The following is a 12,020-nucleotide window of genomic DNA, read 5'->3' as shown; positions in this document are numbered from 1 at the left end:
CCCCGATGGTCACGCACAGACCCCGCACACACACAGACACGCAGTCTCCGCCCACGCACCGCCTACACTTACTCCATCATGACATCATTTGTGCAGCCAATCACAGCCATGCCATTAGTTAACATGGCTACCATGCCTAACAGGATGTGCCCACACTTCTTAGGATCCTCATTGGCTGAATAGAATAAAACTGTCTCATTGCATTATGGGAACTTCCGATTCTGGCATTCAATATTGTAAAAGTATCAGAACTCAGTATCAGAACTCCGATACAGCGAATATTGGCCAATACCCGATATTGCAGTATCGGAATGCTCAACACTAGTCAGGATAAAATGTCAAAAGAAAACATGTCAGAAGATAACATGTCAGAAAAAAACATGTAAAAAAATGACATGATTCAGAAGTAAACATGTCAGAACAGAAAATGTCAAAAAATTACATGACATTCCATAAAATTTCAGAAGCCAGCATCATTTAGAAGAGAACATATCAGAAAATCACATATCAGGATAACATGTGGGAATAAAACTTGTCAAAGGATAACAGGTGTAAAGATAACATGTTAGAAGATAACATGTCAAAAAGAAACATAATTCAGGAGATAACATATCAGAAGAGAAATGTCAGAAGAAATCATGTGAGAAGAGAACACGGCAAAGGAAAGCATATCAGAAGATAGTATGTCAGAAGGTAACATGTCAAAGGAGAACATGTCAGAGGATAGCATGTCACAGGATGACATGTCAGAAGACAACAACATGTAAAAAAATAACATAATGCAAAAGACAACATAATTTAGAAGAGAACATGTCTGAAGACAACACGTCAGAACTCAGAAGATAACATGTAAAAATAACATAATTCAAAAGATAATGTGAGAAGATATCAATATGTAAAAAAATAATAGAAGATATCATAAAACATAATTCAGAAGATAACATGTCAGAAGATAACATCTAAGGATAACATGTCAGAAGAAAACAAGTAAGAGAGTAACAATTGTAAAGATAGCGTAAAAAATAACATAATTCAGAAGGTAACATGTCAGAAAATAACATGTTAGAAAAAAAACATGTCAGGAGATAACATGTTAGAGGATAACATGTCAGAAAATAACATGTCAAAATAACATAATTCAGAAGAAAACATGTCAGAAGATATGTCGGAGGATAACTAGTCTAAAGACAACATGAGATGTCAGAACATGAGATGTGAAAAAGTAACATAATTCAGAAAATAACATGTCAGAAGATAGCATGTCAGGAAATAACATGTCAGAGGATAACAGGGGTAAAGATAACATGTAAAAAATAACATAATTCAGAAAATAACATGTCAGAAGAGAAATGTCAGAAGGAAACATGTCAGACGATAATAACATGTTAGAACTCAGAAGATAATATGTCAGAAGATAACATGTCAAAAATAACATAATACAGTAGATAATATGTCAGGCGACAACATATCTGAGGATAACATGTCAAAAAATAGCATGTCAGGATAACATGTTAGCAGATAACACGTCAGAGGATAACAGGTCTAAAAATAACATTTCAGAAGATAACATGTCAAAAATAAGATCATTCAGAAGATAACTTGTCAAAAGATAACAGGTCAGGAGGATAACATGTCACAAGAAAACAACAGGTAAAAAATAACATAATTTAAAAGATAACTTGGCAGAAGATGACATCATTTAGAAGAGATCATTCCTGAAGATGACATGTCAGAAGATAACATGTCAGGATAACACATCAGCAGAAAACAAGTCACAAGAGAACATGTCAGGATAGCATGTCAGAACATAACATATCAGAGGATAATAGGTGTCAAGATATCATGTCAAAATAACATAATACAGAAGAAAACATGGTAGAAAAGAAATATCAGAAGAAAACATGGCAGAAGATAACATGTCAAAGGATAACATGTCAGAAGATAACATGTCAGAGGATAACATGTCAAAATAGCATAATACAGAAGATAAAATGCCAAAAGATAACATGCCAGATGATAACATGTCAGAAGACAACATGTCAGAAGATAACATGTCAAAATAACAAAATACAGTAGAAAACATGTCAGAAGATAACATCATTTAGAAGAGAACATGTCTGAAGATAACATGTCACAGGATAACATGTCAGAGGATATCATCATTTAGAAGAGATAACATGTCAGATGATCACATGTCAAAAATAAGATAATACAGAAGATAACTTGTCAGACAACTGCATGTCTGAGGATAACATGTCAGAAGAAAACATGTAAGAAGATAACATATTAAGAATAACATAATACAGAAGAAACCATGTCAGAGGATAGTATCATTTAGAAGAGATAATATGTCAGAAGATAACATCATTTTGAATAGATAACATGTCAGAGGATAACATGTCAGAAGAAAACATGTAAGAAGATAACATATTAAAAATAACATAATACAGAGGAAAACATGTCAGAAGATAACATCATTTAGAAGACATAACATGTCAGAAGATAACATGTCAGAGGAGAACATGTTTGAAAGTAACATGTCACAAGAAAACAACATGTAAAAATAACAATACAAAAGATAACATGGTACAAGATAACATCATTTAGAAGTGAGCGTGTCTGAAGATAACATCTCAGAGGATAACATGTCAGGATAACATGTCAGAAGAAAACATGTCAGGAGATAACGTGTAAAAACTAACATAATACAAAATATAACATGGTAGAATATAACATCATTTAGAAGAAATAACATGTTAAAATATATCATGTCAGAAGATAACATATCAGAAGATAGCATGTCAGACGATAACATGCCATAGGACAACATGTCAGAAGGTAACATGTTAAAGAATAATATGTCAGAGGAGAACATGTTAGAGGGCAGAAGATGACATCATTTAGAAGAGAGCATGTCTGAAGATAACATGTCAGAGGAAACATGTCAGGATAACATGTCAAAAGAAAACATGTCAGAAGATAGCATGTCAGGATAACATGTCAGAAGATAATATGTCAGAGGATAACAGGTGTAAAGATAACATGTCAGAAAATAGTATACTTCAGAAGATATGTCAGACGGGAAATGTCAGAAGATAACATGCCAGAAGATAACATGCCAGAGGATAACATGTCAATAGATAACATGTCAGAAAAGAACATATCAGAGGATAACAACATGTAAAAAATAACAATACAAGATAACATGTCAGAAGATAGGACATCATTTAGAAGAGAAGATATCTGAAAATAACATGTCTAAAGAAAACACGTCAGAGGATAATAGGTCTAAAGATAACATGTCAGAAGATAACATTTAAAAAATTAAGATAATTCAGAAGATAACACGTCATAAGACAAATGTCAGAAGAAAATATTCCAGAAGATAACAGGTCAGGATAACATGTCAGAAAAAACATGTTAGAAGATAAAATGTCAGAAGATAATTTGTTAAAAAAAATAACATAATACAGAAGAAAACATGACAAAAGAGAACATGTCAGAATATAGCATGACAGAAGATCACTTGTCAGAATAGAACATGTAATAAAAGAACGACAGAACATAACATCAGAAGATATGTCAAAAGAGAATATGTTAGAAGAGACTGGCAGAACATAATGTCAGAGGATAATATGTCAGAGGATAATATCTTAGAGGATAACAGGTCTAAAGATAACATGTCAGAAGATAACATGTCAGAAAATAAAAACATGTTAAAAAATAACATAATACAAAAGATAACATGTCAGAAAATAACATCATTTAAAAGAGAACATGTCTGAAGATAGCATGACAGAAGATCACTTGTCAGAAAAGAACATGTCAAAAAAGAACAAGAGAACATTAAAGTAGAAGATATGTCAGAAGAGAACATGTCAGAAGAGACCAGCAGAACATAACCTCAGAAGAGAACATGCCAGAAGATAGCATGCCAGAAGAGAACATGTCAGAGGAGAGTGGCAGAGTAACCGCTGCTATTAACCCTGTGTGTCCCCAACTTTTTACTATTGATGCTGCCTATGCGGCATCAATAGTAAAAAGATCTAATGTTAAAAATAATTAAAAAAACTAAAAACCTGCTATTCTCACCCTCCGCCGTCCAACGATGCGCTTGCGCCTGCCGCCATCTTCCGTTCCCTGCGATGCATTGCGAAATTACCCAGAAGACTTAGCGGTCTCGCAAGACCGCTAAGTCATCTGGGTAATTTCGCAACGCATCCTGGGAACGGAAGATGGCGGCAGCTGTGCGCGTATCGCCGGAGCTTCGGTGGATCCCAGGGGTGAGTATATAACTATTTTTTATTTTAATTATTTTTTTAACAGGGATATGGTGCCCACACTGCTGTATACTACGTGGGCTGTGTTAGATACCGCGTGGCTGCTATATACTACATAGGCAGTGTTATATACTATGTGGGCTGTGTTATGTACTGCGTGGGCTGTGCTATATATTACGTGGCCACTGTTATATACTTCGTGGGCAGTGTTATATACTACGTGGCTGCTATATACTGCGTGGGCAGTGTTATATACTACGTGGCTGTTATATACTGCGTGGGCTGTGCTATATATTACGTGGCCAGTGTTATATACTGCGTGGCCTGTGTTATATACTACATCGCCTGTGTTATATACTGCGTGGCTGCTATATACTGCGTGGGCTGCGTTATATAGTACGTGGCTGTGTTATATACTGCGTGGCGACTGTTATATATTGCGTGGCCTGTATTAACGCATCGGGTATTCTACAATATGTATGTACTGTATATAGCAGCCACATAGTATATAGTGCAGGCCACGTAGTATTTGTCTGCTATATACTACATGGCTCCTATATACTACGTGGCCTGTGCTATATACTATGTGGCTGCTATATACATATATAAATACATGTTCTAGAATCCCCGATGCGTTAGAATCGGGCCACCATCTAGTATCATATAAAATGACATTAGTCTGAAGACAACCTGTCAGAAGAAAGAAATGTCAGTAGACAACATTACTCAGGAGTTAACATTTCAACAGATAGAGAAATGTCAGAATAAGTGTCATAGCAAAGAAAGAAATATTAGAAGAAAACATCACTTAGGAGAAAACAACACTTAGAAGACAACATGTCACAAGACAGAGGCATGTTAGAAGATGTGGATATGCCATTAGACCACATCTTATGATGTATCAGAAAATATTATTCAAGAGATAACATGTCAGAAGACAGAGACTGAGCATTAGATATTGTCTCTAGGAGCTAATGAACGGAGTCCACCATCAACAAAAAGGGAAAGTGTCATCCTTCACAATTGGTGATGTCACAAGTCACCCTTCTCCACCTCCCTTCACATTAACTTCAGATTACAAGCTCAGAAAGCTTCTATACAATCAAATATGATCCGAGTCAGTCTATAGCTGCTAATGTCTATGTGCCCAACATCAAGGGTAGACACGTACTGAACGCAGCAATACCTATATATCAAAAAGTAAAATATCAACCAATTTGTATGGTAGATGACATATAGTTGCTAAGTAGATGAATGTCAGACCATTCGAAAATTTTGAAGAAACCGAACAAAGAGAACCTCTGCAAGGTGTTTGTATGGGTGTTTGTGAGGGGTTCCTCCCATATTCCAAACATATACTGATAGGGAATTTAGATTGTGAGCCCCATCGGGGACAGCGATGATAATGTGTGCAAACTGTAAAGCGCTGCGGAATATGTTAGCACTATATAAAAATAAAGATTATTATTATTATTTTGTGAGCACTTTGCAGATTTGCTTGTGTATAATTCTGCACGGATTCTATCTCTTTTGGCAGAAACTGTAGTTGATATTCTGAGCGGATTTTCATGCGGACTTGTAAGCTAAATAAAGATATATTATTAAAATAAAATGTGATATCATTTCCTTGTTCAACCTCTTCAGCCAGATACCCTCATTAATATTAAATAAAGACACACCCACAAACACACATACACAATTAAATAAAGAAACACACACAATTAAATAAAGACACACACACAGTCACCAGCCTATGTAGCAGCATTGACATAATTAACCTACATATGCTGTTGGTACGCCCCCATGGGTCCGTGGGGTATTCGGTACCAGGTCCTGCGGTTCACAGGGGGATGTCACGGTGGCTGGCCTGGTCCGTGGCCCTGGGATGTCCGTGTAAAAGGGAAAGGTCTTTAAAGGGATAAAGTTTGTGTTCGTGACTCCACCTGTGGTATCGGTCAGGGTGACCAACGCTGCTTTAAGGGGTCTGCTGGGGTGATGTTATGGCAGCTAGATGGTATACCTTCCCACAGGTGAAGTATATCCCCAGGGCTTCCCAGTGTATAGATGGTGGATGGTGAGAGGCGCAGAGAAGAACAAGGACACAGGGTTGCAGTCTCTTTACCTTTACTGAAGACTTCAGCATCCACAGTCCAGGGCACCAGATCACAGGGCAGGCAGAGTCCGGTCGGTTTGGAGGCAAGTCCAGAGTCCCCTTGTCCAGGTGGAAATAAAAGCCTTCCTCTAGCGACGTGGTGTCATAGTCCCTTACTGCTAAGCTTCTCATAAGGTCCTCACAACTGTCGTAGATGTTATGTCTCTCTCTGTCCCCCGGATAGGATAGGACAAACCCGTATGACTGGTGGCTTGAGGCGGTTTATAGGGACTCTATCATGCCCCTTTCTCTAAGGGGTGCCACCGTGCCTCCTGGGTGTAGGGAAGGACAGATAACGTGAAATTACCTGTCCTGCGGTCTCTGAAGTAAAGCATAAAGGTCCTTACTCCCTCGGAGTTCCGGCTACTGGGATCCTGCGCCTCAGAAGGAGGCAGCCTGTGCAGAGCTGGTCCCCTTCTGGTATCCTCTCCTTTGCTTCCTTTCCTTTCACACTCGCTGCAATACAATTCTGCTTTCAACGTCTCTTTCTGGGAGCTGCAGCTCTGAGGGCATGCCCAGCTCCTTTAACCTTCCATCCTCCTCAGACTTTGGTCTGGAACTTTCTAACTGAACTCCTGTCTGGAACTAACTTACTTTCCCTACAGACTACCAGTTATATATATATGGGGAGTGACCTAATAAATAGGAGCAGAAGCTCCCCCTGGTGGCCTGGAGTGTAAACTGTGTTGCATCTTTGTGGTACCTGGATGCAGTTATCCTTGATTGCCTCCAAACGTAGCATCACTCTCCCCGAGTGGAAGGCAATACCACTGTGACGACCAGGACCCTGGGGCGCCGCACTGTAACAAAAACAGCAACTGTTATTAGGCTATGTCCCCACGGTCAGTCATCGGGAGTGCTTTGGACGCAGCACATGTCCACTGTGTCCAAAGCGCTGCTGTCTTTTGAACACAGTTGTTCATTGAACCGTGCGGAATCATCGTGCCCTATACATTGGATGGGTGATATTTATCTTGTGGAGACTGAGGGTCGACGCAAGATAAATAGACATGCTGCGGTCTGGAAAGATGCGACACATGTCTGTCTCCGCAGGGAAGCTGCAGGCACCGGTGCATGCATAGTGGACATGGGATTTCTTGAAATCCCATCCACTATGCTGTAACATCTGGCCATTGCAGGTTGGAAGCTGCAGATGTATGCAGCGTCCAACCTGCAGCGTTTACTGACTGTGGAAACATACCCTCAAAAATCTGCATGAAATGCAAGATCTGTTTATTTTTCAAAAAAAAAACTGAGTGGGCTCCCGCGTGATTTTCATAACCAGCAGTTGGACAGCCGATGGCTGAAGGCTGATGTTAATATTCTGGGATGGAGCCATACCCATGCTATTAATATCAGCTCACAGCTGTTGCTTAGCCTTTACTGGCTAGTTTACAGAAGAACCCCAGAAAAAAATTGACATGGGGTTCCCTTTTAAAATCAAACCAGCAAAGGCTAGGAAGACAGCTGCGGGCTGATATTAATAGCCTGGGAAGGGGCCATGTATATTGGCACCCCTCAGGCTAAAAGCATCAGCTCTCAGCCGCCCCAGAAATGGTGCATCTTATACTGTAGATGCACCAATTGTGGCAATTAGTCTCGCTCTTCCCACTTGCCCTGTAGCGGTAGTAAGTGGGGTAATATTTGTGGGTTGATGTCACCTTTGTAATGTCCGGTGACATCAAGCCCACAGCTTAGTAATGGAGAGGTGTCTATAAGACACCTAACCATTACTAATCCTATAGTTATATGGTAAATAAAGATACAGCCAGAATAAAGTCCTATAATTTAAATAATCACACAGACTCCCTTATTGAATCTTAATTTACCATACTTACTGCATCGCCTAATCCCCGAATCCCTCAACCTACAACAAAAATGAAATAATAAACCAACATATAGTACTCACTGTCTGCTGTAGTCCATTTACTGAGTGTCCCACGATGATCTCACGTGTAGAACAGTCACATCGGGAGATGTGACCCCTGTTCCCGGCCTCCAGTGATACAAATGCAGGAGCTAATAACTCCTGCATTTTTGTTGCAGGAGACGCGGGCATCGGGGATTAGGTGTTTGGTGAGTATGAATTTTTTTTTAATTTTACTATTGAACACAGCTGCCAGATGATGGGACTACTGTTATATGTGACAGCAGATATATAGTCTGATGGGAGTAGTAGTCCCATCAGACAATGCCTGGTTACTCACACACAGACACCCGCACAGACAGACACCCGCACACAGACACCCACACACACACAGACACACACACACAGACAGCTGCACACACACAGACATCCACAGACAGACACCTACACACACACACACAGACAAACGCACATAGACACCCGCACACACACAGACACTCGCAGACACACAGACAGCGGCAGACAGACCAGCACATATTCTCCGCTCACACATAGTCTCCACCCACACACACATTCTCCGCCCACACACTCTTCCTCCTTCCTTTCTACAGCATTTTTGGCACGGAAATCTACAAACCTTTTTACACCTGTGGCTTAGCAGTAGATTTGACTGACTCAATGTAAGTCTATGGGTGCAAAAATGCTGCAGATCCGCAAAAGAAATGACATGCTGCGAAAAATAAAACGCTGCAAATCAGTGCGGAATTTTCAGCAGCAAGTGCACACCAATTCTGGATTCCCATAGATTAGCATTGCTTGAGCTATCCTTTACGGAATTGGTGCAATTCCATGAGGAATAAACGCTGCGGATCTGCAACAAAATCCGCAACGTGTGCACATAGCCTAAAGTCAATAATAAATATGGTAATAAAAACATATAGCAAAGGGAAAACCGGAGACTGAAAAATGGTAATGGTAATAAATACATATAAATTGCAATCACGTATGTATAACCTAAGATAGCACCAATGAAAATTACAAGGCCAAAACGAGGCCAAAAAAATTTTTTTTTTTACAAAAATATATATAGAAAATAGATAATAAATAATGGTGTGATCCGAATTCTCTGAACATGGAGGAAAAAATATATAAATGATGTATATCAGGATGTATATATATATATATATATATATATATATATATATATATATATATATATATATATATATACAGTACAGACCAAAAGTTTGGACACACCTTCTCATTTAAAGATTTTTTCTGTATTTTTATGACTATGAAAATTGTAAATTCACACTGAAGGCATCAAAACTATGAATTAACACATGTGGAATTATATACTTAACAAAAAAGTGTGGAAACAACTGAAAATATGTCTTATATTCTAGGTTCTTCAAAGTAGCCACCTTTTGCTTTGATGACTGCTTTGCACACTCTTGGCATTCTCTTGATGAGATTCAAGAGGTAGTCACCGGCAATGGTCTTCCAACAATCTTGAAGGAGTTCCCAGAGATGCTTAGCACTTGTTGGCCCTTTTGCCTTCACTCTGCGGTCCAGCTCACCCCAAACCATCTCGATTGGGTTTAGGTCTGGTGACTGTGGAGGCCAGGTCATCTGGCGTAGCACCCCATCACTCTCCTTCTTGGTCAAATAGCCCTTATTCAGCCTGGAGGTGTGTTTGGGGTCATTGTCCTGTTGAAAAATAAATGATGGTCCAACTAAACGCAAACCAGATGGAATAGCATGCCACTGTAAGATGCTGTGGTTGCCATGCTGGTTCAGTATGCCTTCAATTTTGAATAAATCCCCAACAGTGTCACCAGCAAAGCACCCCCACACCATCACACATCCTCCTCCATGCTTCACGGTGGGAATTAGGCATGTAGAGTCCATCCGTTTACCTTTTCACAAAGACATGATGGTGGGAACCAAAGATCTCAAATTTGGACTCATCAGACCAAAGCACAGATTTCCACTGGTCTAATGTCCATTCCTTGTGTTCTTTGGCCCAAACAAGTCTCTTCTGCTTGTTGCCTGTCCTTAGCAGTGGTTTCCTAGCAGCTATTTTACCATGAATGCCTGCTGCACAAAGTCTCCTCTTAACAGTTGTTGTAGAGATGTGTCTGCTGCTAGAACTCTGTGTGGCATTGACCTGGTCTCTAATCTGAGCTGCTGTTAACCTGCGATTTCTGAGGCTGGTGACTCAGATAAACTTATCCTCAGAAGCAGAGGTGACTCTTGGTCTTCATTTCCTGGGGCGGTCCTCATGTGAGCCAGTTTCTTTGTAGTGCTTGATGGTTTTTGCAACTGCACTTGGGGACACTTTCAAAGTTTTCCCAATTTTTTCGGACTGACTGACCTTCATTTCTTAAAGTAATGATGGCCACTCATTTTTCTTTACTTAGCTGCTTTTTTCTTGCCATAATACAAATTCTAACAGTCTATACAGTAGGACTATCAGCTGTGTATCCACCAGACTTCTGCTCAACACAACTGATGGTCCCAACCCTATTTATAAGGCAAGAAATCCCACCTGTGAAGTGAAAACCATTTCCGGTGACTACCTCCTGAAGCTCATCAAGAGAATGCCAAGAGTGTGCAAAGCAGTCATCAAAGCAAAAGGTGGCTACTTTGAAGAACCTAGAATATAAGACATATTTTCAGTTGTTTCACACTTTTTTGTTAAATATATAATTCCACATGTGTTAATTCATAGTTCTGATGCCTTCAGTGTGAATTTACAATTTTCATAGTCATGTAAATACAGAAAAATCTTTAAATAAGGTGTGTCCAAACTTTTGGTCTGTACTGTATGTGAGAAAAGAAGAGGGCAGGGTTGTGCCAAAAAGTGACCCTGAGGGTACAATAAGTACCAGTGAATATGCTAGCACAAAGTGAATAGCACTATAGGGTAGTAATGTGTCACAGTGCAGTAGCAGCAGCTCAAGGAAAATAATAAGGGCTTACACCTATTAGGTCCGTCAACTCCCACCAACATTAATTAGGTGCCTTAACTTAGACCAGAGGCGTAGCTAGGGTTTTGGTTCACGGAGGGGCGAAACTTCTGAGTGGGCCCCTAACCAGGTAACCTTGATTACAACTCAGTGACGCACCCTAATAGTGGAGGAGAACCTCAGCAGATGACAGCGATGTTACTGAAGATAATCTCTATATAAAGACCAACATTGATATTACCGCCATATGGTCAGTGGTAGATACCTGCCCTACAGAACATGTAAGAGATCACAGTACAGTTACAGATAATGTCTTACCACTGATGTTGTTTCTGATGGAATTGTTCACTTTTCACATCTTTTCCATCTGGCCCAGACCAACATGACAACTTCTTCCAGCCAGGACTCGGCTGCAGAGAATACAACAAAGACACGTTTCACTTCTCACATTCCAGCTCCATCACCATCTAATACCAACCTGCACAAACTCCTCATCCTGCTGATACCCCAATACTGAGCCGCTGCCGTATGTGTCCCTATTACTACACCTGCTGTGTGGTTCTCTGTGCCTTCTAAATTCTAAAGCACCCCTCTATAATATAGTAATGTCGGGTGCAAGTGCCCTAGAAAACAGTGCCCATATTTTGCCCCCTAGAAAGTAATATTGCCCTTTGTGCCCCTTTGATAGTCACAGTAACCTGAGTTCCCCTATAACAATAAGTGACCACTTTATATTTAATAAAGTCCCT

General features: G+C 39.8%; 1 protein-coding gene across 1 annotated transcript in view; it reads right to left on the bottom strand.

Annotated features, from left to right (window-relative positions):
* Positions 1-11,653, bottom strand: part of NHLH1 (nescient helix-loop-helix 1) — a 70,322-nt gene extending 58,669 nt beyond the window's left edge. The window contains exon 1 of the mRNA XM_069727418.1: positions 11,590-11,653. The gene's annotated coding sequence lies outside the window, so the exon portion shown is untranslated. The remainder of the gene's footprint in view (positions 1-11,589) is intronic.
* Between the last annotated feature and the right edge of the window lie 367 nt (positions 11,654-12,020).

This window comes from Ranitomeya imitator, chromosome 1, assembly GCF_032444005.1.
Source record: "Ranitomeya imitator isolate aRanImi1 chromosome 1, aRanImi1.pri, whole genome shotgun sequence".
NCBI lineage: Eukaryota > Metazoa > Chordata > Amphibia > Anura > Dendrobatidae > Ranitomeya > Ranitomeya imitator.
Note: the sequence above shows the minus strand (reverse complement) of the source record. Positions and strands in the feature narration are given on the sequence as shown.